A 27,893-nucleotide genomic window follows, 5' to 3' on the forward strand; every position below is an offset into this window, starting at 1 on the left:
ACTAGAATTATAATCTGTTTGAACTTTGTAATTTTGGAGAAAGAGTTAATACTTGGAGACTTGGCCAAGCAGCAAGAAAACAGCCCTAAACATATTACAGGACATATTTTTTCCTTACAGGAAAAAAAATATTTCTAATGAGTGTCAGTGCTTTGAGAAGAAATAATTTAAAGTACAGCTTTAATTTAAATAAAACTCCCCACCCCAGCAATGTAAATAAATAGGCTAATTCCTCCAAGCTTATAAGAGAAGACCAATCACTAATTAGTAGTTAAATTTTCTACGCATTGCTGCAAAATGTGGATAACTTTACCTACTGAAAGTAGGAATTAATTAATACATATTATTCATATCACCCACAATAAATGATGTGTTCACTTCTCTAGAACTTCACTGGGTTGTCAAAATCTATTTTTCAAAAATTTCTCTCCATTATTTTAGATGAAATCTAAGAAGCTGCTAAGCTTTTATTAGCATATTTCCATTAACTACATTTTGAAAAGAACATTGTCGACAGGATTTTGAGATAATTCACAAATGTTCTGTCTCAAAGATTATGTGAATACATCATATTCAAGTTGAAAAATCTAAAGCCAGAAAAAGAGAAACTGTTTGTGTTCTGAAGAACAAAAATCTGCCTGCCATTGCCTCTCACCCAGACTTTCAGTGTAAATGATGGCATCCTGAATCATCCATGTAATTGTACAGGGCATCAATAATTTAAACATCCATTTGATATTTTTCCTAGACACAACACTTGTATCTATGACAACTCGATATTTCTAAACATTACATCATTTTAATGTCGTCTGTAATTCTGACAAGAGTCGTATATTTCAATTCCACTTGGCATCTTCTTAAAGCAATGACTCTGTGTTGCCCCTTTGCCTTCATTCAACACAGCCTCAGCAAAACGAAAGGAGGCAAAAAGCAGCACCTTCAGGAGTCTTCCCTGAGGGTTTGATTGGGTTGATTTTCAGTTGATTTCAATCAGCTCCTTCACAGCACTAAAATCACTCCATCTCCAAGTGCCAGACAGAAACTCTTAACATTTCTAAAAAATAAAAAAATACATACCAACACAGGTGGCAGTGGGAACATAGGTTTCAGGTTTCCTTTGGATTATATGGATAGTGGACAAAAAATATCTCTTCATTGCCAGTGGTGCGTTTGGACCAAAAATTAAAAATGGGAGATATTTTGTTGCTTTTCTTAGGCAGGACTAAAAAGATTTCAGCTAGATAATGCTGAAATAAATATTTTAGGACTGGTATCAATTACTGGATGTTACATTTGACATTTATCTTTAGCACCATTGCTTTAGTTAAAATTGATTCACTACAAATTATTAAGTATGTCTCATGTAATATCATATGTTGGACATATCTTGGATCAAGTTCAAAGAAATTCCCACTAACAATTTAAACATATACAGCTCTTACAAAAAAAACTGAGACCACCTAAAATGATAAATTTCTCAGATTTGTCTTTTTACAGGTGTGTCTCATTAAAATGAACATTGTTCTTTTATTCTATAAACTACTGACATGTCTCTGAAATTTCAAGCAAAAATAATAAAATAACAAAAAGGTGCAGTACTTTCAGATCTCAAATGATGCAAAGAAAACAACAATACTAATGTTTTAACTCAGGAAGAGTTCAGAAATCAATATTTGGTGGAATAACCATGAGGTTTTCAATGGGGTTGAGTGCATTGGGCTCTTCATTTTTTACAGAGCTGTACATAATAATATACAGCACTCTTTTTCTATTTTCTGTTTAATATACAGATTAAGCATCTGTATATAAACAACATCTTAAGACAAAAACAAATAAATAAATGAAGCAAGCACTGGCTTCCTGACCATTTTCATTATGAGACGTTCAAGTCGTCACTGGGAAAAACAACACAGTACAAAATCCAAAGAAGTGATTTTTGTTCATGAGTTTCCTTAGTTAATTCTTAAATAAATCTAACCTCTAACACCATATAGTAAGCCAGGCTGAGAGTAGATAATTATGTAGCTGCTGCATATTGGTATATGGATGTGTAAGTGAATGTTGTTCTGGAGTAAAGCACTTGGAGTTCTATATAAGATTTAAAAAAGCACTATATCATATAAATTCATAAGCATTAGTTACCTTAAACTCTAGCTCAGTGCAATTTAATGAATATTTTCTAACAATTCAGGCTCGAACTAGTAGTAGCAAAAACAGACATTCATGTCCTTCTGTGTCACTTTTTTTTCTGAAAAGTTTTCATACAACATGTCTTCAAAGTACCCATCACCTTTCACTACCCGGAATCCAACAGCAGTCAACCATGATGCACTAATTAATTAACAACTTCCTTTTTAATCTAATTAAACTGGTTGTCAACCCTGGAGTCCAGGCTCAGGAGTATCATCACTCACCTTTTCTTGGATCCAACCCCACGCAGTTTGACTTGTTTATAATTAGACAGGTGTGGCCATTTTGATTGCCTTTTCTTCACCTTAATTAGCAGTGAATAATTAGAGAAAACGAATGGCAACCAGGGTGCTACAGCTCCTCATCCTCCAGAGGAGTGAGAAGTCACACAGATCAAATGTTAGAAATCTTGCTTTTTTGCAGAAATTATCACCGTAGCCACATTTGACAATTTTAGTCTTTGCAGGTCCAGTTGCCTTGAAATTATAAGGCCAATTACACATCATCCTCCAACGGCACTTTCAGGACATTTATGCATTGTGTCTGATGCATGTCTTTTGAAAAAAGAACAAAGCCATGGTAATAAAGAATTGGCTAACTGAATAAAAAATTTTTTAGCCAAACAAATGGAGTTGTGTGATGACAGACAAAAAATGTAGTGCATTAGTTTATTGGACAAGAAATCTATAAACCATACACTTCTTTTGCCTTACATGAAAGACTGAAAAAAAAGATATATATATATTTGTATGTTGCATTAGGTAAGTGCATGAAGAAAGCCTGGAGAGTACAAAAGAAGTGGTGAATGGCAGATTTAAAGGAAAATATATAAATTACATTATATGGTGTGGAAAATATGCAACAAAATATACATGAGATCATGCACAGTGTAAGTAAGGGGAGGTTTGGCTGAAGGACAAGATGAGAGGAGATGATGAAAGGAGAAGCCAGCCTGAAAAGTGAATGGAAGAAGAAAGGAATACTTAAAAAAACGGAAGGAAAGGAGGGAGGTGACTGACTATAAGACGAACCTTCGGTATTTTCTCAGCATTTGCTATTTTCAAGAAGCTTTTCAAGCTCTTTACACCTTTTATACTCGATTAACATCTTAACAGCAACAGTAATTGTTAATAGGATCTCTTTCACTCTTGGAATAGTTACAGCAGCAGTATTTTTAAAGTAGGTTCATCATGAACCATCATCAGGACTTACATTTTGCCTCTGCTCTTAGTGGTACAAAACGGCAGCGGTATTAGGACTCATGAATTATGCAGTATATTTCAATTTTGGCTTTGCTAAAGACCATTGAAGCAGTGAGAGCTGGATAGAAGAGAACTTCTTTTCCTCCATTAATAAATCACTATCTGAACACACATACATACAAATACGCAAAGAAGAGCCGCCTTTGAAATTGCACATACATATGCAGAATCTTTACAGTTCATTAGTAAAGAATGGTCTCTGTATTTCAAAGCTCTGTGTACAGAGTTGCACCAAACTAGGAGTGTTCGTAACCTGGAATACTAATTTACTATGTAAGTACCAGTATATATCCACTTTGTAGAGCAGATTTCACCTTCACTCTGCAACCAGTTCCACCATTCTGTTAGTCTATCTGCTGACAAGAGAGAAGAAATTTCTTTAAAAAAGACATTAATTTTTATATGAATACACTTGAAACCACTGTTTTTGCCAGCCTGCATCTCCTATACTCACGTTATTGAATTGAGAAAATGTCACATAGAAGAGGTTATAATAAAATTAATTTTGTGCATTTTGTTAGAGGTAGTACAAATGTATGAATACATGTCGGACATTTCTTCACATTTTGTTGTATTCTTTACAAATGTGACTGTATTTTGGGGGGATATTTATGATAAACCATCAGAAGTAAACCGACAAAATATGGTCAGGTGTGACCAGGATTTAACATTTTGTTCTACATTCAAAAGTGGAGCAGAAATGTAACACCTACAATACACAATGTCTACTGTGAAAGGTGATGGTGGCAGCATCATTTTCTGGGAGTGTTTATCTTCAGTCAAACAAATGGCTGAAGATATTTGTTCAGCTAAAAGTCTTGTTCAGAAGACTTAGCTTAGCAATTTCAGGGAAAAACTATTCTACAAACTATTAAAACAGCCATTCTGTGGTTGTTAGGTCTTTTATGTGGAAATTGTAAAAACAACTTTATTTATTACAAAAATTTGTTTGATATTTTGTGCTTATGTTACAAAATAAAACAGGAAAACTTGGTTGTGTATAGTTGGTTTCCGTAGCTGGATTTGTTTTTGTTATTTTGCTCAGATTGGTGTGTGTGTATATATATATATATATGTGTGTGTGTGTGTATATATATATATATGTGTGTGTGTGTATATATATATATGTGTGTGTGTGTATATATGTGTGTGTATATATATATTATATATATATATATATATATATATATATATATATATATATATGCTCTTTGTTGTTCCACTTTTGACTTTTAAAAAGTTTCCCATAGTGGTCCACAGGGTAGTCGTATGAAGGAGTTCACCATTGGGTCTGCTGCAGTGAACAATCAGTCAAAATTAATAGCCTCATCAAGCATTCAGGATGGGCATCAATTAAAACCAGTGAAGCTCAATATTGTTTTATAGTATATTTACATTTAAAGCTTGATTTAATTAGCCTTGGAGCAAAGATCTTTAACTATGGTCCTCCCTTTTTCAACACCCATACATCACTTTCCCGCATAAAAAAATTGAAAGTGACATAAAAGGAAGAGTTGGGCTGTGTGGCTTTAAGAAACACAGCATCAATGTATTATCATAGGATAATTCAAAACATTTCATTTTGAATTCTATTTTTTATATATATAATGTTGAATATATGGGTGATGTGAATGATGATGATCAGTCAGGATTTTCTTAAAGTTGACCACAGTTAGCTGGTTTTTGAAAAATGATCATAAGTACTCAATAGGTCAAATTAACAGTTATGATTCTTTAGACAATGTAATTTTCATTTTTTTGTAATGATATAATGTGCCATAAAAAAAGAAAAAGATAATCCATTAGATCATGCTTGGATTGTAGAAAGAATTGGATCTTGCAAAACATTTTAAATACTATTTATATAGAGTTCCTGGGGAGAAACTCCTCTTGCTTTGATCACAAGCAGCCCAGCAGTTGAACTGTTGCAGGATGATTCACGGTCAGTAATCCACCAGACGCTCCATTTTTTATCTATTTATTTTAAAAAAAAATTCTACAGACAAATTTACAAAACAATTGCAGGGAGGATTAAACAAATAATCTTCTACTGTCTTCTGCTGATTTTGGCACTTTTTTAAATTTCCTTCTGTCCTCCAAGCTTTTTTTGTTAACATGTGACCTCCATGCTGCCTTTCCTTTCACGTGTTTCTTGTCTGAAAGTCTTTAGCTTGCTGTGTGTGCAGATGCAATCACGCCCACCTTCTGCCAATATTGAGCAAACTCTACTGTCAAGCCAACACAATTTTGTTTGAAAATGTTTGTTTTGGTTTTTTTTCCGGAGGTGACAGTCCTGACATTAGCTGGACTCGGTTGGATATCCTGAAGGCTTTTCCTGCTGCAGTTCAACCACTTATCTTGAAGCGTTATTTAGTTTGAAAATGTCCTTTGTTTTCATTGTCTGCAACAGAACTCTAGCTCTAAGCATTTCCTGTCCCCTTTCTATAGTACTGAGTATCTTAATAATATTGAACTTAGCCTTCCTGAGTTTTGACACTTCGTAGTTTGATATTGTTCACAGAAAAAGTATGTGTGGCTGCCACACATTTTCACGCCAGCCAAAAATTGTGCGTAGATTTATGCAAACTTTGACGCAAAGTTACATTTTATACATACCAAATTGTGTGTAAAATATGGCGCCGCGCATGTTTTGTGTGCACGCACTCTTTATGCATGAGGCCCCAGTTGATTTTAATTATATCCTAATTAACATGGGGTGTGCTTTAGTTTTCCATTCACTACCCTGTTATCACATTTTGACACTTGGAGAAAAGACTTTTAAAATACAAATTTGTAAGATAATGAAAAGGCAAAATGAGTTCCTCATTCATTTAGATTGTGTTTATTTGAAAGTGGCTTATTCTTTTGTGTAATACTGAAAGAAGTAAAAAGTAAAATAAATATATGGCCAAACAATAACCATAGAGCAGGACAATGTTTTAAAGAGCAAGCACTTAGAGGGAAGAGTCCATTAAAGGCCTAAGAATGAGGAGAGGAAAGGAAGTGGATGAGAATGCGAAAAGGATTAACAAGTGAAAAACCAAAGCGAGGACCACTACGGGATGTGTAGTTGACATAAATTGTGAAAAAGCAAGGAGAGATGCACACTGTTGTGTGTATGAAGGCAAACAGAAGAAAAAGTGTGGCTGCTGTTGAAGGAGCAAGAGAAGCATGCATTTGCTGATGGACGAAGGAGGCAGAGGGAGACAGAGGGGAAAGTATGTATTAAGTCAATGGGATAATGATGTGTCAAAGCGTGACCAAGCTGTGAAAATGGGAAAATGTCTTTCATCATCACTAAAGTGTCCTCTCCCTGACCCCTTCAGGTGAAAATTAAAATGGTTGGGACTCGATGGAAAGACTGTTTCAATTTACCTCTAAGTGGAGCAACATTGATTTGGGGTTGAAAGCAGGGCTCGGAGCCTTACAGACACAACAGACCTGTCTTCCTCTCTCTCTCCCTCTCCCTCCCTCTCTTCTTCAGTTCGTCTCACTGCCTCATCCTCTACATCTGCAAAATCAATCTCTTTATTAGGTCACATGATTTGAAATGTGTTCACCTGCCTCTGTGTCATCTGTATTACTATACTATTTATAGTGAACTATGTAAATATTTAACAAGTGCAGCAAATATCAGAGCTGAGTCAGTGAGATAGCTGTCAAATCTGTGTGACATCCTGTGTAACGTAACAAGGCATAAAAGTGGAACAGATGATATCACAGACGATTGGTTAATTGTAACCCCAAAGTAAGAACATGCCTGCAAAATTTGAGCAATTATTCTCCAACCTCCTACCAAGATTGAAGTTGAATAGATTAATGCCTGCTATAATAAAGACAAGAAAAATTGGGTGAACGTTCTTGTTGGTACACTTAAAAAACACACAAAAATGTATTTCTAATTTTTAGAAGTATTACCTACTGGGAAGTATTATTTCCATGGAAGTTATGTTGTTTTATTGTTTTAGCTCAAAAGGCAAATATTATATTGTAAAACATCACATTTCAGCCTCAATGTTTCCTAACCCTAAACCTCATCCTCCCCACCAACACATAGCTCAACCTAACCTTTGTGATCGCTAGATTACACTTAATGATCCGAGGTATTACAAACAAAACAACAAAATTTTGAAAACTAAAAAAGAAGAAAATAAAACTCTCTTCAGAAGTGAAAAACAAAAACTAAGTTGTAGAGCTGACTCAGATGTTTGGGTGCTTTTGGACTTTGTGGAAGCAATATAATTATATAATTAATAAATACAATAACTGTAGTTCTTTCATAATGTCCCTTACCTTACATACTGCAGAGGATTAAGGGATTGTTTCCAAGCTGCCTTAAGTGCTTTGTCAAAGACCTTTATGTGAGCTTTAAACTCTATATGAAAAACTAAATTGTTTCTAAATAAATTAAAAAAAAATAGAAACAGAGAAGATAGTGTGAGAAAGAGACAAATCCCCATCTCTAAGCCAAACTTTGGGAATTCATGATGAGTAATGATTCTTGTGTTAATGCCACCATGAGTTATTCCCACCTTCTGCATTAAAACCATTTCTGTTTTTAAAAGTACGGTTAAGGTTTAACCAATCTATAGGTCAATCTCATTAGTTATGAATGCATATATTCATTCATTCATACATAGGGAATTTTGTCCTTCTTTTTTGCCATCCTGGAGGTGTAATTTTGCAGTTGATAGCCTGCCCTTACCAATAAGTCACAGCGACACAGGACATATGAATGCTTTAAGAGAAAAGTATGACACATATTGACTTATGGTAGGCTAGAGACAGTATTGATTTAACAGTCAAAGATCCAGAGACAGACATTTTGTGAGGAACGAAAGGGCAAGCTTTAGCTCCCTGACTGCATTTTAGGAAACATACCTGCTTTTACACACTCTTCATTGGATCACTTTGAATTACATGATAAATAGCAATTTGTTTTTATGTGTATATCCATATCAGTGCCACTTCGAGGGTGCACACCTATGGTCAAATTTTGAGTTATTGGACACACCCTGGAAAGGTTACCTGTTTATCCCAGGAATACACAGTTATATTTGATAATTAATATATTATTGAACTGCTCAGTTATTTCAGGAACTCAATTATTAGATTAATTACACATATACTGGTGCTCTCAGGTCTTTTTTATTAATTATAATGATGTTTCACTCACCGCTAATTAAAAAAATGACAGGATTAGAAAATTACATAAGACCAATAAAAATACATCAATACAGAAATGTGAGCTTAATGACAAGTATGTTTAATAGTTGATTGGAGGTGTGGTGGATGCTCCTACCACCAACACACAGTTACAGTTGATAATCTGTTATGTTAGTTATTTCTTTTAGACATATATTTTCTAATGGGTGCACACTTTAGTTAACGTCTGTCTGAATGGTTTATTTCCACTTGTTTTTTGTTTGAGGTGCTGCTGATAAACCAGCTGGAGGAGGGACAGGAACGAACCATTTTTCTAAGAGACTGGGGGGGAGACTTGTTTCAAGTTGATTTGAATTAGCTAATCTTTTCACTTAAATATTCACTTATTATTTGTGCTAAGTTAAAGTTTGTACTTTGGTTGATTTTGTATTTGTTTGTTGTTTTGTTATGTTGTGCCTCCCTCATGTGGTAGATTTAGGAAACTCCACACCCATTTAAGCAGCTTTTGTTCTTTGTTTGTAGGTCAGTTTTGTTTTGTGTTTGGTTAGAGTTCAGTTGACCACAGTTAAAATAGTTTCAAATTTGTTACTTTTACTTTTGTATGGAATCTTTAATTTTTGTTTACCATTTTTTGAAGAATTAAATGGAAATTTTTCTATTTTGAACATCTTTTTGTCCTCTTTTGAGTTTGGTCCCTCTTAAGAGGTCATGTGTTAAAGGTACATTTAATATCATAAACAAGTTTAATTGCAATGAGTATTATAATTTAAATATGGTGGTATACATGAATTTATTTATATATACATGTATAGAAAGAAGCAGTATACAGAACTGTGACTGACATCCTTTTAAGTCACAACTGTGTTCGTGTGAAATCTGAATTCATGGATTGATTTTGACAGAGATGAACACATTTCAACTTCTCGTATGTCTTGATGACACATTTGAATTGCAAGTCTTCGGTTCATTATGGTCAAGCACAGCAAGGTTAATGCCGGCCATATCAGCAGGTCACTTTGTAATGCTGTGGACAATTGATGACGCAATTACTGTCTAGGTAACACTGAAGTCGGTGGGTGTCCTCTCTGGCATTATGTCAAAGGAGTGATGTATCTCTCCACATGCTGGACTGATCTCAGTTCTCATTCCTATCCAATTCTTTGTGGAGCTTTCACAAAATGTTATCTCTTCTACTGGATTTGAGTAGTATTGGTGTACAGACAGTTGATAATTTTCAGAAATACTGAAATGATTTCAGATAACGATTTAATGAAAGATTGACTTGTGACCTCATAAACCACATGAGATTCATGATGATGTTCTCACTTTGACCAGAGGACAAGACTTCTTCAGTCAGCTTGGATGGAAAGAGTGTGAAAAGCAATTTAGCCACATCTTCTTGATTGGATTTAGTTTTTAGCTTCAAGTGGTCTATTCAAAGACAGGAATATGCTTTGAACTAAACCTTTCTAGTGTAGCTCTGGCTCTGTTTGAGGTTGTTTTGAATGTGAACATCTGCCGTATTCACAAATCTTTTTCAGGCTTTAATGGATTTTTTCTTCCTGTTTTGCCAACTATCTTCTCTTTAACTCTGACCAGCTTCCCTGTCTCAGCTCAAGAAAAGCATATTGCTGTCACCAACATGTTTCAACAATGTCTGTTGGAGGTAATATGCAGCGTTAGTTTTTCAATATACGTGTGATTTTACAAATAGCTGAATACATGGTGTCATCTGATCTTTGCATAGCACCTTCTTTAAAATGTTTTAAAATGTTTGTTTTTAATCTTCACACCTTTGCTCACTAGTCCTCATGATGTTTATTCCCCAACAAACTTCATGGAACAACTTTATTTTTACCATGACTAATTTGCACAACAGTTGACTATGTTTACTAATTTGTTGACTTCTGGAGGCAAATGATTGCCAGATTAAAAGATAATAGATCATTTTCGGATCTTTTTCTAAGTAAAAATCATAAAAAGTATGGACTATTTCCCTGCCACTGTTCATACATACTCTATGGGAAAACGTGGAAAGACTGAGGGTTTTTAAATCCCTGCAAGGCACCACCTCCTTATTTTGCTATTCTTATTTCAGTCACGTAACAACAGCTCACCCTCTTGCTTAAGTTCAACTTTTAGGTAAACTGGTCCAATGACAGGTCAAGAAAAGACTGTCTGGTCACTGGGTGTGTTAAGGGTTTGAATAGCCCACCCTTCACCTAATTAGAGCCTTGTGAGACCACCCGGGTGGCTGCCAGCAGTAACCTGCAATATTAGCACAACTCAGCCATATGAGGCTTGCGTGTGTGAGTGGAGCACTGACTTTATTTCGCACAGCAGGTGGGGACTTTTACTGTTATTACCTGCGGTCCCTTATGCAGACAGATGCCCACTCAGTTGGGGGCATTCAGCTGAGCAACACGCATTCCAGGGAGTACACTTGAATCCTCCTACATATGCATGAAAGTGTTTGTAAATCACTGTTTGCATCTCCTGCAAACAAAAGGTGGGTTTAGATCATATTGGTGACTGAGCATTTATCTTTGACCTCTATGAAATTTTAGGTTTATTTTAAAGAACTTGATCAGCAGTTTCTTTAACTTCAAAATATAGCCTTAAAACAAATAAAACTATCATGAGTGATGAGTATAACACTAGCTAGCTAAAGAAATAAAATAATCAGCATATTTGGACAAAAACAAAAAGATCTATGTGTTCATTATCTCTCAAGAGATGAAGCTGTTATGCAAGAAATACTGTTTAGAAAGAGTTGGCAGGAAAAGTTAATAATGGTGATGTCTGTAGCTGCAATAAACCCTTTAGCACTACAAGGCCATTTAGAGTTCTTTATCACATGAATTACTGATCAAGACTAACCATTGTTTTCAACTCATTTCATCTTCTGCAAATTTATTTATTACATCAAAACAGTGGATATTCGTACTGACTAATAACAGACAAGGGGAATATTGATTTAATTGTTGTTTCATTGGTCTCTGTAATTTGTCCAAGTATCAGTGTATTTCTGGCTGTTTGTATCTCTTCCCCTGCGATGAACTGGCAACCAGTCCGTGTGTTACCAGGCTCTCCCCTGATGGCTGCTGGAGATGAATGTCACTAACTCTCACTCCCTATTCCTGCAGACTTACATTTTTGTTTTTAAGTACAGAAAAAAAATAGGAAAGGGGAAATAATCCAAGTTCTTTCAATAACTCTTCAACATTTTAAAACAGTTTTGGATAAAACCAAATTTTATCTTCATGTAACTCGATTAATAAAAATTGCATTATCCTTTTTACAATTCATTATTCAAACATCTTATCTTTGTTTACACATTTGTTTACCCTAAGGTAGAGTCTGTACTGCTGTGTACAATATTACAACTTTGTTACAATTTTAACACCAACATAAAATTTGCAAAAACATATTTTCCTCTGGAATTTGTCTGGGATGATATCGTCTCTGGTTCAAGCAAAAAAGAAAAAGAAACTTGGCATGATGAGTTTTGTAGTTGCTATTATCTTGGTTCACCTCTTTGATTATTTGAGAGTTTCTCTCAGTTTGTGTGAAATAAATTGTTTTTTCTGAACGTTTTTTATTCTAAAATTTCGTAAGTGACTTAATAAAAAAAGATGCAATATTAAGAGCCAGAATGTTCAGTTGTATGTTTGCATAAAATCTACAGATCTAAATAAAGATGCCAATCTAGATATTAATGTGTAATTAATCGGAAAAGTGTAATGAAAAAGAATCAATAAAAAGAAAAAAATTATAATTATAAGTTGCATAAAAATTTGATTGAATTATTATTACAGTTGTGATTGTTAAATAGCCTTAGTCCTGAAGAATACATATAAAAACTAACGAGTTACATTTTAGAGCCCCTTTGAAATTAGCCAGTAATTCAACCTCTAAAAATCTGAATGGAAATTACATATTTAGATTGTTTTTCCAAGAAAATTGTTTCCTCATTCTTCAAAATGGCCTAGATGTAGCTCAACATCTTTGCCTCATTTATTCTCAAACCATGATTATGCAAATTGGCTCCGCATTCATATCTTCTGTTGCTCACAGTACTGTTCACATAAAACTCTGCTCAAACAGCCAAAACTGTGCTACGCTACACAAAGTTAAGTTGTAATTGGAGCGACTCAGCCATACATGCTCAAAGCAGAAAGCCAGCTATGAAAAGAAGGAAGAGAGAACTGGTCAGGATTGGAAGACCATTTATCAGACTGGTGACACATCTGAAGTGTTGCACCAATTCTTCTCAAAACTTCACAACAATTAGATAGGCCTTTAGTTAATTAATATTACAGACATGGTAATATGTTGCTAATTTAAAAAATACTCATCAGCTGTAATCACTCACTTCTTTAATAGTAGCTTTTGTCCTCATCCATATTGCTTCTTTTGATAAAACAGCAATGTAATGACAGGATTATATTATTAAACCTTTTACTAGAAATAGAAAACAGCAAGTGATGATTTTTTTGGTGTTGAAAGTACTTCATACAGGTCAGCTTTTCCAGATTCCTCCTTTTACACAGACATTTGTTTGCATCTGCATCAACAAAAAAATTAAATATTTGGAGTTATATTTTGTATCATACAGTTGTCACAGCCTATCTGTTCTCTGTAAAAATTTGTGTTTGTTAGCAAGAGTTGAACTGAGGTTGGAGTAAACGTTTGCCCTGCAATGTCTCTTATTTCTGTTAAGTGGTTGCAGAGGATTCTTGCTGACTGAGCTCTGTTTGAAGGGGACTTCCAGTGCACTGTACTGTATTCACAGAGGGTTTTTTTCACACACTCTGATCTTCACACTAAGATTTGCAGCCTGAATGATTATGCATCTTGTAATTCAATACCAAGCTCTTAGTTATTAAAGTTACTGGTCAACAAATGATACTTCTAACTAAATCAACTAAAACTGAATGTACCTTTGTAAAGCATTAGCAAAGACAAGTTTGGTCACTCATATAATACTTTGAATGTTTGATGTTTTTGCATAAGAAATGCAATTCATGTTTACGTGTTCTAATGACCACAAGAGCAATCCTACAGTTCTGACAATTTGGGGTATAATTTTCTGTAGTATAACTTTCATTTTTTGTATTGCATTTTGAACAGTATGTTATGCCCTAATATACATGAAGTCTCAAATGGGTGATATGCATTTGTATCCATTTCTCGAGTCAATAATTAGTGGAATAACCTTTCCCTGCAATTACAGATACTAGTCTTTAGGGATAGGTCTCGACCATCTTTTCACACCTAGAGACTAAAAGTTTTGCATATTTTTGCTCGCAAAACTTCAAGCTCAGTCAGAATGACTTATTTTCTCCAGATAAACAGCCGGTTCCTCTGTTTAGACTACAAACAGAGCTCAACATTGCATTCCCTTTAGTTTTCTCTGATCTTTAGTGGAGACTGGAATGAAACGCGTCATTTCTACCGAAAGTTTGGGATGAGCTTCTGAACCAGAGGCGCTCCAAAGCGTCTGGTCTATAACTCTTCCACATGCTGTCAGCTCCCAGTCAGAAAGACACATTTAGTTCAGAGTCCATGATATTCAGAAATAATTTTTTTATTGATTAATTTTAGTTGCCTCTGCAATGAAATCTTTGTGTAAAGTCTATAATGTCTTGTTTGGACTTTAACTTGGTCTTTGAGGAGTTTTACTCTTTATTATAATCATACTATTGAAGATCTTGCCGTATGTTTAGGTTTATTCTGATGGAAGGTAAATCACCACCACGGCCTCAGATCTTGTTTTACTTACAGGCCTGCCATGTATTTAGCTTCATCCATCCACTCCTCAAGAAAAATAATAGTAACAGCATGCAACAACCACTACTACAGTGGAGACAGGGCAATATTCCAAGTTGTTTGTCCCTGTCACAAAATGTTTAGCCAAATACCCAAAAAAGGTCAAGCGCATTATTTTTTAATAACCTTGATGTGAAGGTCTTGCTCTTCCTGGTGCTGTTTGTTTTCTAATGTTCACATTACAATTACATGCTCAATTCCCATCTCATAAAATCTTAATTTAAAAAAAAATTGCATTCGTAATAAAACACAAGTGCGCCTTTTCTGAAAGTTCCAAAGGCCATGCCCATGAAAATACAACGTCTGAGCTATTTTTCAGAAGCTCAGACATTTTTTAAGCTACTGTTGTCAAAGTCAAGGAAGTTAATAAATACAATTATTTACTTTTGGAATTAAACATGGCTTGAACAGTCATGTCCTGTCTTTCATGTCAGAAAGCTAAACCCTCTTCCAAAGCTTACAACATGAACGTTTCTGGCTTTAAAAGTGAAAACAAAACCAAGACGTGATAATTTGTCATATCAAACAGTCTATTTTTTTTGCCCTTCCCCCTGCCTCAAATTTTTCTTTCATCTCTCTCTCATTACTCGCATAATTCTGTTACCTAGCACCAAGATGAGACATCAATTCCTCTGCTGCTGAGAATTGCAAATTAGCTTTGAGTTAGCTCTGGAGGAGATGGGAGGAGACGGGAGTGGGAGGAGGAGGAGAGATAAGCTGATGAGTATGTTTGAAATTAGCCCTTTCCCACAGAGGGAGAGAAACAATGCTGGGAAATTTGAGAGAGTTTCGGTGACAAATTAGAGAGTTTTAATGTCATGAGCGACGACTTGCACCAGAGCAGCATGCTGTGCTGACTCCTTTCCAGTGTGATTGGGGTCTAGCAGAGCACTCCCCAGTCAGAAATTTTTTTTTACATACAGTGGAGCTTCAAACTGGTTTCCCAAGGTCAATGGAAAGGAAAGGAACATGTCATCCTAACCCTGCCCTCCACCCCCACACTCTTATTTTTTTTTCTTGTTGTATTCCCTTGCAATAGTTTTTTCCTCACAATAATTTAGCAATGTCACCCTGATCCATGTTGCAGTTATGGTGATAAAATATGTTAATTTTAAAAAGTATTTACTGATCCTCAGTAAATATATCTAAATCTTCCACATAAGTTTGTGGCGTGTTTATGTCCTAGAGAAAAAGATATTATAAAACTTCAGATATTTCAGATATGATGTGTGAACATAAATGTAAAGCTTAACAAAAACCTTAAATTGTAGCAGGAAGACATTCGGTATTTGAGGTGCCACATGAACTGACAAGTAAATATATTATTTTTCTATGAGAATGCAAAGATTTTTTTTGCGAGGGAGCACAAAATCCTTGTAATGGAAGGCAAAATTATTGTGAAGGAATGCAAGAAGAAAAAATATTCTGTGTCCCCTAGAAGGTTTCTGAAGGAATGAGCTCAACAAAAAGGAAATGAAAACCAACATGCCTGATATTTACAAAGAAGTAATATTATATATTTAAAAAAAGTGTCTTGTTTAATCCACTAAAGTAAAGTAAGGCTGACCTAAATTAAATATTAAATGTGTTAAGAACACCTTCAAAAACATCACACCCCTCACAGCACATTTTGTCAAACCCCACCTGCTTTTGATATGAGGAATTTCCCTCATTCTTAACCAACAAAGGCCAGACAGACAGGGACAGATTAAATTTCCAAGCATAAATAAATATTGTGAAAAGGTCACCTTTCCATCTGTTATTTGTGCAACCTCTAAAAGTAATTACACACAGAATGGTGTCAGCAAAGCTGTTTGTGCACTTCTGTTGTCTAAACAGCATATCTCCCAGGGCTCATTTCATATACACCTTTCAACTGTGAAACAGTAAACAAACCCTGTAATATATGCAAATTTTGATTGGTAGCACCCATAAAAACAAACTTACTGTCATTCATCATAAATTTGTAAAAAAAAAATATATATATATATATGAAGTGCTTTCTTTAAAAATTTTATTCTAAGGAGCAGGTTAGTTTTTACTTATATTTTAATATATTTTTTGTTGTATATCCAGAGATCCTATATGATCAGCTCTTAGCACATGTAAAAACATGCACCACTATAATAAGGCAGGAATATTACTCAAATGCATAAGCAGTAATGCAAGCTTTGTAAATAACATAATAGGCCATGTATTCCCTGCAGCACAGCATTGCGTGCTTTCCTCCTTTTAGGAGAGGATAGAAAAAGAGGTCAAACGTGACATCAGGAGAAAGCGAGTGACGGCACCGAAGCAACACACTGTACTTTGAGGAGAGAGAGAGAGAGAGAACGAGAGAGCGAACTTTCTCGTGGGACTGATTTTAAAGGCCAAGTGGTTTTCTTAGTTGTCTAACTTGAGATTCAAATTACACCAGCTTTTCTGACAGGCCGATCTTTTCCTCAAGAATTACATTACATACTTTTTTATATTTTTTCTGCCAAAAAAGGAACTGATATGTCAACAGCAGATGCCAGAAAGAAAATGGGATTTTATTCAGCAAAGAGTATGTAGATGTTAAAACTCTTGAGAATCATTATAATTAGGCCCTCAACAGAGCCAGCAGTGGATTTTACAAACATGGACCACATTTACCACTTTACCAATTTGAAGAAAATATATGTATTTGATAAAAATATATAATGGGTACAAATTTATGTGTTCCAATCCCCCCACTCGTTTTTTTAGGTTTGGTTTAAGAATGCCATAATTTGTTTAAGAATGGGTATGAGTGCTTGAATTTAATGAATCAGTGTTTCTGTCACAGGTGTATTCTTCACTGAATGTTACTTGTAAACTGAAAATGATTGGAGAAAGAAACATAACCTTGAAAAAGTACTGTAAATGTAATCTAAATGTAGTCCAGCCACCCCATGAATGCCAGTAAAGCAATAATAAGACCTGGGAGTATTTTTAAGCCTTCTTTTGTGGCACCCAATTGCAAAGAAGGTGCAGTATTCTTCCTTTTAACCATCCTCATTAAAATTCATCAGAATTACACGTTACATCCCTAACATAGATAAAAACGTAGAGAGTGTGTGTGTATGTGTGTACACTTTCTAGCAGCAATAAAAAGTTGAAATATCCACTCTGGGGTTGTGTGGTAGTGTCTTGACACCCCAGGATTACAGTTTTAAAACCTGGGCAATCTGTACCAGAGTCTAATCTGAAGCAGCTTGTCGTAAACTCTTTGTTGGCCTCACAGACCGGCAAGCACGATGCTAATAACATCAGTGTTGTTAAAATTTACTGTGTTTCTACTCACCAGAGACAGATCCCTCATTGATCAGAGTAAATCAACTCTCACCAAACAGTAAAAACATCATCTCAAAGTGATGCAGCTAATGATCTGCCTCAGCTGACGAGACCCACCGTCTCAAAGGCTGCTACTGCTCCTCCTGCTGTATCGAAGCCACATTGTCTGTCTCCTTCCTCCCCCATGGCCTCCTCACACTTCATCTAATAATGGGAATTTACTGCAGGTCTTTTTTTTTCTTGCTCACTTGGCGAGATAAACAGCCTGATGAATCAGGGGTAATGCACAGGCTTACGGGCACAGACAGCACGCAGCCCACAGTAAATATCTGCAGACAGGATCGGATTTCAGCATTAGCAGTGAGGAGATGCATTTATTTGCCTCTCACCAGACTCGTAACAGCACTGAGGCTCAATTACCACGTCTGAGAGGTGCAGATAATACATGCAAACGGCACCACTCCCAACCATTACCAGCACATATATACAGTTTGCTTTTCACCCTGTCTGTCTGAACTGCACTTCATTGAACAATGTTTGTAACATCTATAGTTGAGTGATTATTTTTTTAATGAGGTGTGGGTGTGCTGTATGTTTGCCTCTTTGTGTGGTTTTGAATGTTTTTCCTACTGTTACTTCCAGCCACTATACATAATAAATTGTGGCTGTATAACACTGAATTCTGAAACATTATTTCTTTGAATCTTTTGTTTACTTTTATTGACCATTAAGAATGTATTAGGGCTTTGAAGATGAAGGTCAAGAAGTTGTCTGAAAACATAATGTTCTAGATGAACTTCCCAGGTACTTACTTAATTATCATAATTTACTACAACAAATTTACTACAAGAATTTATTGATTGCATTCACCTTTACTTTATCGAATTACAGTAAATAAAATTACAACAAGACAAACTGTGATGGAATGGCAACACAAGACGGATGGATAAAACTGGAAGATATGGACAAAACAGGTACATCTCAATAATCCCACAAGACTTTAAGGTGAACATTTGTTGATGATTGAACTTAATTAAATTTGGTTCTGAAAGGAAATCTAAGAAAGCATAAAGTTCAATATTTACAAAAATGGATTCAAATGAAAATAGGCTACCATTTAAAATGTCACTCAAACACCGCTTCATTTGGATAATACATACAGACAAATCAAACTAATCTGGACACATTTTGTTTGCATAAAACTCTTCCAAACATTAGGTGAAATGATAAGTAATGTGTATTTGGGTTTTTTTCTTGAACTGAAGGAAGAAGCATTCATCTCCCCTGCAAAGATGTGAATGTGCAAAGTGTGCAACAACCTCAGCAGTCAATGCGCAAACATCTGCATTAAGTAGGTAAGATTTGTTATAAAAGTGCCTCTGTTTTCATCACCTATTCCGTCTCTAAAACTTCTCCGTTAGGAATCAGAATGTGTTTGTGTATAACTGCGGATCTATCTGATTCAAATTCAAATAGCAAGAAGTTTGATTTAAGTCTTCATAAAAATTGTATTAAGCAACTTTTCTTCACTGTTACTGAGAGTTTATTTGGTTGTTTCATTCTGTGAAAAGGCCTTGCCAAGCCAATATCTTAGTCACAATGCAGCATTTGCCGCCTGGGTACATTGTCAGCTCCCTCCCCCTCCTTTGCCCACTGGATGTCAGCCCTGAATTGTGTTTTGATGTTTCCTCAGACCTACAATTGAGCTCTATTCTCAGCAGCCAAAACAGACATTTGTCAATTCATATGCATCAGGGCACTTTTTTACCCCCCACCCACTCATCTCCTGCTACTTCCTACCTCAGCTGTGTCTTCCTTCATTTTAACTCTGCTGCACTCAGTAACTGCAATCCAGTGTGATGATTTCAGTGACCATGAGCCCCCCTGCTGCGAGCAGTGTCACATGTGATTACCATTATTTATAAAACTCACTCAGGCTCGGTTGCGCAGGCGGCCTCTCTCGGCCCCTCGTCCGTACACACTACAGTCAATATTTGCACGCAATTCTGAACTGTTGAGACGTTCCATGGTGGTGAGAGCCTCCATTACATGAAATATTCAGGGCGCATGGAGACTCCCATGAGGCGCAGCGCAGGGTTTTTACTCCGATTTGATTATACGACATGATTTTTTCATGAGCTATGACAGTCCTGTTGAATTAGAGTCAGCTCTGAATCTTTGTGATAGTCACGGAAGCTAGAGAAGAGAAGGAGCAGGCTGTCCTCTTCCCTGACTCTGTCATTAACTCTGAGTCTGACGAACAGGGAGAACACACTTTGCCAGATGCAGAGGATCCCTGTTTAAACACACAGGCTACATTACATATGGTCCATAGGCTACATTACATATGGACCTGTTCTGGCCATCATTCCTGTGTCATGGAGATAATAGACCATAGTTTCTCTACATAATAATTACTACAAAGTCCCAATGTTTTGTTGATTTTGGAAATGATCCCATTATCTTTGATCAGAAACTGTTTCTTATAAATGTTTTCTGATTATGTACGTAAAAAATATGTATATTTTATAAAATTACTTTTAAAAAACAACATAAATAGCTAAGATTTTTTTATGTACACTAACTCTCCTTTATAAATTAGTTATGCAAATTATGCATGAAAGTTTTGATTGGAATAATGTTTATGAATGCATAATAACATTATGCTTATAAATCAAACAAATTCGCAAAAACGAGAAAAATACAGCGATTTAGAAATAAAATAAAGTGCTATGTTTTAAAATGCATTTATAAACATGAATACATATTTTTACTATGCTGTGATGTGTACATTTTATAAATACAATTAATTAGAATAAGTGTTTTAAAATAAGTAAATATAAGTTAATTAAAAATGTAAAAGCAAAAAATATTTATCTAAAAACGTACTTGAAAATACACAAACATAGAGGCAGATAAATGAAGCAATTAGCCTTTATTATTATAATAACAAATAAACTTATGATCATAATGTATCTCTGAATGTAAACTGTAACTTTTTACCATGCTTTTCTAATACAATCCTGTTTATCTATTGCAGTTTACTACAAGCACTGCATCACAAATTTTCGCTTTGCAATCATCTGTGGATATCCATTGACTTTTCCTTTCGTGAGAACATTAATAAAAGTTAAGAAAGGATATGAAGAACTAAGTGTTCAGCTTGAAACTGAGAATAACTCAGAAGACATGGAAGAAGGTGAGGAGTGGAGAAAAAAAGCAGCAAAAAGTAAAGAATCCAACAATAACCCTAACAGTTCTGCTGTTATGAGCATGGGAATTATCATTAAAGGCATGTAATGGCTGAATCCGTCATGCTACCACACAAAAACAGTCGATGTTTAAACGACGCGTGAGTCACTGCTCTGTGGTGATCAGAGGGCTAAACAGAAAAGCCACACACAAACCAAAACCATACTACTATAAGGTAACTGTTTTCAGACAATAAATAAACGCATTGAAACCCCATATTTGTCTTGTGAGAGATGTTTTTATGCAAGATTTTTTTTATTTTATTTTGCAAATTAAATAATATTTGTGTTTAATCTAAAACTAAAAAGATTAGGTAGAAATAATAGCTTCTTTTTATATGAATTATTTCTTTTTAAAAAAACAGTTTTGGTAAAATAATGAAACCTTAATAATTTTGAGCACAAAAATAAAAATTTGGTCTTTGTCCAATAAACATTCCCCGTATTATAAACTTGGTGGGCTGCCACTTGTCTTGTGCCATGCTGAGCGTTGTTTTTTTTTAACTGTTTTTGTTATGCACCAGTAACCATGATAGCAAAGACTGGCTCTACAGGTGATGTACTGAACGTAGACTGTGTTTCACGCAAAACAGGCCATGTACCAGCATTTATATGATCCTTCTGTGTTTTGTTGTGCAGTCCACACAAGCACATTTTTAGAGATTTGACTTAAGCAACACTAATGTGAGCACATAAATCTTTGAGAATATAAAATAATGTGCACTTACTCAATATACATTATGTTAGTTCTGGGTGTGGTTTATTTCCATACATTTTCACAAGCAGATAATCAGTCAGGTGACTTGAATTTCACACTTGTAAAACAAAAACATTACTAAACAAAATGAACAACCAAGAAGACTTGAAAGAAGAAATGCTTTATTTTTGTATTTAGCAAAGCATACAAATATTTCACTTATTACTGTCCACTTTAGATTTTTCTTAATTTACTTGACTTTTAAATGTGACTAGCATACATTGCTTTGAGATCCACTGGCAGATTAAAAAAAAAATAATTATTCTAATTGCATTTTTTTCCTACTTGTCAATTATGTCTTCCAGTAACATCATGACTTTTAAATTTTTAAGTACCAGAACATGGGGGGCTGCTGATGAATTTCCATAGCACCTAAATTCAAGATTAGCGAGTTTTCTCGGGGAAACCCTGAACTCTATTCAATGTGTTTTGATCATGAATTGTTTCTTTTTCTATATTTGAAGAAATCTTAATCATTTCCCCCGACATTTCTTGAATTTGATTTGTTTGTATTATATTTCAATAATTTTCAGTGATTATTTTACAAATCACATCTTTCGAAGAATTTGTAAGACATTTAAGGGGGGATGGCAGAGCTCTTCTCTGATAAGTTTTCACTTTGCTGTTCTGATGCTTGATGAAGAGAGATGTGATATTTTCACACACTGGCTGCTTCTTACCAGAACAGCCAAGGTCATCTCAACACTTGCCTTTGGTCCACTGCACTAGATGATTGTCAGCTGTATCCAGCATTGTCGATTTGGCCTTTTGATTTTGTCTCTCTTACACACACATTCACGCACGTACACACTTGGTGAGAAAATATTGGCTTCTGGCCTTAACAGGCTAAATCTTTGCTTCCCAGACACAGACTTGGTTGTGTGTGACCCAGCTTGAAACAATGATTGGTTAGGGGCCACCAGTGTGCACAGAAGGACGGCAGTGAAGGTACATCTCTAACACGCTCTACCACATCTGTCTTTGAGAAAATTCCCCATTCGGTACTGCTAACTTCATAACTACACTCTCTGGACATCATATTTTCCATAATGGCCTTCATCAAGCACACAAAGCAAGCATTACTTGACTCTATTTCAAAATATTATCTTGAAAATTAGCCTTAGACAATCACAACATATTTCCACACAGACTGGATCACTTAAATGCCTGTGAATTTGTGTAAGCTGGACATAAATTTAAGATGAGCACAAATTGAATTACTAACTAAACTCTCACTAATCACACTCCATGATAAGCAGTCAGTATTATAGATTGTGACACTTTTCTAAAAACTGAGTTTTTTTAATATATGCAATTATTTAGCACCTCATGACTAAAGGTGAGCTACATGTTATGAAAATGTTTGCTTGACTGTCTTGTGAAAAGTGAAAGAAAACGTTATCAACTCCCAGGGACAGAATGTTCATTCGTCATCATGTCTCTGTTTTGTGAAGTTCACCAGGCCCTGCTGTGCCAAAACACCCACACTGGGAAAGTGCTCTCTGGCTCTCAAGCTTCCTCATTTTCCATCTGACTGAATTATAGTCACTATGACTAAACACCTAACTTAAGTAAGTAAATATTAAGGTCTTTGTCCATGCACTTACACATGGAGTAAAAAGAAAACAATTCTCGCCGTCTTCTACAAGCATGGAAAAATACAGTTTCACTTAGTGGTCTCTACAATAGATACCATCCAATTCAGCACCCTGAGCTCCATCTGGGTGAATAAAAAAGAAAGCAAAATATCTCTCCTTACAAGAATGTTCCAGATGTCAATAACAAAGTTTTAGTCGCATGACGGTAAAACACATTTTCATCAAAACTCTGTCGGATCACTGCAACCGAACCTTTATTATTATTCCATATTCCCACCTTTATTTTTCACATAATTAATTTTACAACATTTGGTATTATGTAGTCAAATTAATCTGCCCTACATCTATATGACCAAGTTCACACATAGTCACACTTATTATTTAAAATATTGTTAATGTACTAATGGCAATTCTGAGTCTAGCTGTATTTCATTGGTTCAAAATATTTTTGGACATTTATTAAATTTTGGGTAAAATTTAAAAAAAAAAAGATTTTTATGATCTCCTCTGTTCACTTCTGTCCCTCGTGCTCAGTTTATGTCTTGGCAAAAACAGATGGAGCTCTGCTTGGAAATCCTGACTCTATGTTATCCGTAATACTTCCCTCTTGATACATTTGGTGGAAGATCAAATGTTGCAAATGGAATGGAATAAATTGCATTTATGATAACAAGACACTTTCTCAGATATCAGATTATAGCGTGACTAATTAGAAATTGATTGTTGTTACATAAAAGTCTTTCATAAAATATCTATATATACAGCACTACTGCTCCCTAATTTCTCTTTATATGTTTATGGTTTCATTTGAGAAAATCTGAAACCAATTTTGACATGTTTTTGCACAGTTTAAAACAGAACAAGCTACCATCTGGACAATACAGTCTTGAGCTCTCGCTAAGCTTTAAAACTATCCGCCGGCCATTACAAATCTTTGATTCTTCCTGGGAACATCAAGCCTGCCCATGCAGACCCATATTAATCAATTTTGTCAGGAGAAAAAGGTCAAGTTTGCATATTCTCAATTGTTGATAGCCGATACTTACTGTTCCCTCAAAGTGGACAGCGCTTTAGGCACCCTGCTGCTCTGAAACAAATCAAATGAATTGCTTGAGATCACTGCTCTGTGTGATGACTGGAGACACAACACAACTATGCCTGATTGTGTGACTTAAGTGTGAGTCAGAGGAATAGAGGTGGCAAATGGAAAATAAGTCTGACATTCATTCCCCTTACAAGCACTCTGTCATAGAATTGCTACATGGTTATATTGATATATATATTAAAAAATACTATGTACATATTTCTCATAAATATGTATTAGTGGAATTGTTTCATAAATCTGAAAGCGAAAGGTCCAGCACCAAGAGTTTTTTTTTTTTGTTTTGTTTTGTCACCAGTGTTTTTATTCAGCAGTAACTTCATAGGAAGAAGGGCAGAGAGAGGAGTGGAGAACAAAGTGCAGTAAGTGGTTCAGGGCAGGAATCGAATCTAGGACCACTGTGTTGAGGACTGTCGTCTGTGCATATATTGCATTTAGTCCACCACCGAGCCACCTGGTGCCCATAATGTAATCTAAAAGGAATGTATTTCTGTTGTTACATATCAAAAATGAAGCCCTAGTAATGTACAGATTTATTTCATAAAAGTTAATATTCTCCAAGCATTTTTTTCTGTTAATTCTGATTGGTGTGTCTTATAATTAAAACTCTTCATTTAGTTTTCTAGAAAAATTGTTTTACAAGAAACTCACTAAAGATTTTTAGTAAAAAGAAATGGTTTTCTTCACAGTGGTCTTCACAGTGATCAGGAACAATACTTGTCTTACAGTTGTTCAGTAGGCAATGAGAAACTCCCTTTAGAAGACATGTAACCTAGAAGACATTATCTCTGAAGAAGATCAGTGATAAAGTGCTGAATCCAATGAAAACTTGAATGGAAGGAAAATATGGAGGTAGAAAAAAAATGTATAGCATTGTGAATAACAGCCTTGAGAGATTTATGATGCAAAACCTATTCAGTAGTTTGGGATATGATTACCAGACTTCATCTGGAGTCAGAGGTTTAAAGGCCACCACAAATAAATATCTCCAAGCCATGGGCTGCACAACCTTTGCCACTTCTGAATCGACATCTCTCCCGGGCATCAGACTGCTGCTCAGTTGTCCAAAGTCATCCTCTCAGACAAACCAAATTTTACACTTCATTTGAATTTATTTTGCTGGGAGACTGGTGGAAGCAACAGAATCCAATTTATGAGGTTCAGTGTTAATTTTCTACAGCCAGTGATTATTTAGTCAAGGCTGATTTGAGATGTGATCTAATCATCAAAATTGATAGAAATAAACACTTTACTGTTATGAATCAAAATATGAGCTTTGCTTTTTTTATTTGAACTCCTTAAACACATCAACTTTTCAATGATGTTCTAATTTATGATGCATACAATGAAACATTATTCCAGAATTAGTATAATATATAGCCAATGTTTCAATCATATTCACAGGGGATTTATAGCAGAAGTAACTCCTACCTACTTCCAATGCATAAACACTTATCCAGAGTGTAGCCAAGCAGTTTGTTTAAACTGCTGTGTTATTGCTGGTCTAATTCAAGTGCTAACAGCTTCATCACTGTAGCTTTGGGGCGTGGAAAAATGAAGAATACAGAGTGTGGTTATCTATTATGGAGCTAATTATAGGAATACGCCTTGGGCTCAGCAACTGTCCCCTGCACCAGGCAATCTGTAATCTATCTCAAAACTCCAGAGTACTTTACAAGGTTAGAAGAGGGATGAAACAGATATCATAGTAAGTGTATTTTATGTTGTATTGTCTACTAAAACTATTTCAAAACAAAAAGTGGAAAATTGGTTTTGAAATTAGTTTAATTGAAACCATTTTTCCTTCCAGGTGCATTCATATGTGGCTACTTAAGGGTGCAGCTGTGTGAGTGGAATAATTGCGAGACCACTGATGAGAAGAGCCTGACTTGGAGAACATCAAGATATTTTAAATAAGTCAGAAGCTTTCCAAGTGGTTCCTCTCTTTTTTTCTATAAAGATTTTACTTCTATGAAAGGTTGCAATTACTGTCAACTGCAATATAAAAAAAAATCTCAAGCTAATTATTTACTCTGTTCCTCAGACAGTAAAAAGATGCTTGATAGCAACATAAAAACAATGTTGATACCTACAGGTTACAGGCATTCCCCCAACATGTTCCTTTTATTGGAGGAGGTTTAAGGGGGATTGGCACATGATGTAGAAGTAGAGTCGATGCCCCATGTACCATGGCTGTTATCCCTCACCGTAGTACTCTTGATTCCCAAACCTTTGCTGCAGGTCTTCCCCCCCCTTTCCCTTCCCATTTCCTGCCTGATTCTGAAAATTAAAGCCAGTAGTGCCACAAAAACCTTCTTAAAAACATGATAGCAGCCAGCATAACATAGAATAACATATTTATGTTTTACTGTTTACAATTAATCAGTGTCTGTGAGTTTTTATTGAGTAATCCATTGCTCGCTGTTTTGTTGGGGTTTATGACATGACAAGCTAGTTTTTGCTTAATCTTTGAGCATCAAGCTGGAAAAGGATCCATATTCATCTTGGCACGTTTCACAGGAAGCAGAATGGTAAGAGTTAAAAAAAATCATCAGCCTGATGTTTAAAAATGGCAGAGTTCACTGTCTCTGTAACATCAATTAGAGACTATCTGTTAGTCTCCCAAAGTGTTAATGGTAATCTGGTCAGTGTACTCAGTTATTTAGACAATTGTTGTTTGTCTTTGTTTTCATTTTGTCTTACAAACAGTAATGGGTCAAAAAAAAATATATATATATATATATATATATATATATATATATGTTTTATACTGTTGTGTATGGTTTCTGTATGTTGCATTTTCTAAAATCTTAATGAAGACATATTGAAAAAAGAAAATCCGTTAGAGATGAGTTTATTTGGATAATTTTTGTCGGATGAAACTGCTAAGTGTGAAAAACAAATCTGGGTTTTATTTGAAACCCTGGCTTCCATCACACCTCAGTGACCTTATTGCACGGTATTTTCTCATCTGAAGGGACACCAATTTCACATATTTGCATGACAAACTGACCCATGGGATTGATTTTAGAAGCAAAACAATTCCAGTTCAATGCACAGGAGCTCAAATCCAGAAAAAGATCAGAAATAAAACATTAACAGAACAGCTTTTCCTGACTCCATGTTGGTGTGGCATCTTTTCATAGTTAAATACTGGGTGTACCCTTACCATAAGCCTAAAATTAGCTTATCATTAAGCAATTCTATTGGTTGTTTTAGAAAAAAAATCATGTTTGATTCTGCAGATCATATTTCTATTGACAAAAAGTTTGCAGTGGACTCCCAGTAAAAATATATTGAATGTATTTTTGGGATTTAGGGACCACAGTCAGCTGTCAACTATTAAAATCTGTGAATTCTTCACAACCCCTCCAAAGACGCTCACACCTGCCTATTTTGATAATATCCACAGGTTTTCTTTTTTCCGTACTTGGGGTA

At 35.3% G+C, this 27,893-nt stretch overlaps 1 long non-coding RNA gene across 1 annotated transcript in view; it reads left to right on the forward strand.

Annotated features, from left to right (window-relative positions):
• The window catches only part of LOC129361397 (uncharacterized), a 71,209-nt gene that overhangs the window by 37,710 nt on the left and 5,606 nt on the right, over positions 1 to 27,893 (forward strand). Inside the window, exons 3-4 of the long non-coding RNA XR_008606142.1 lie at positions 18,639 to 18,721; positions 19,013 to 19,098. This is a non-coding gene — a long non-coding RNA (uncharacterized LOC129361397). The remainder of the gene's footprint in view (positions 1 to 18,638; positions 18,722 to 19,012; positions 19,099 to 27,893) is intronic.

This window comes from Poeciliopsis prolifica, unplaced genomic scaffold, assembly GCF_027474105.1.
Source record: "Poeciliopsis prolifica strain line A6 unplaced genomic scaffold, Auburn_PproV2 SCAFFOLD007, whole genome shotgun sequence".
NCBI classification, from domain to species: domain Eukaryota; kingdom Metazoa; phylum Chordata; class Actinopteri; order Cyprinodontiformes; family Poeciliidae; genus Poeciliopsis; species Poeciliopsis prolifica.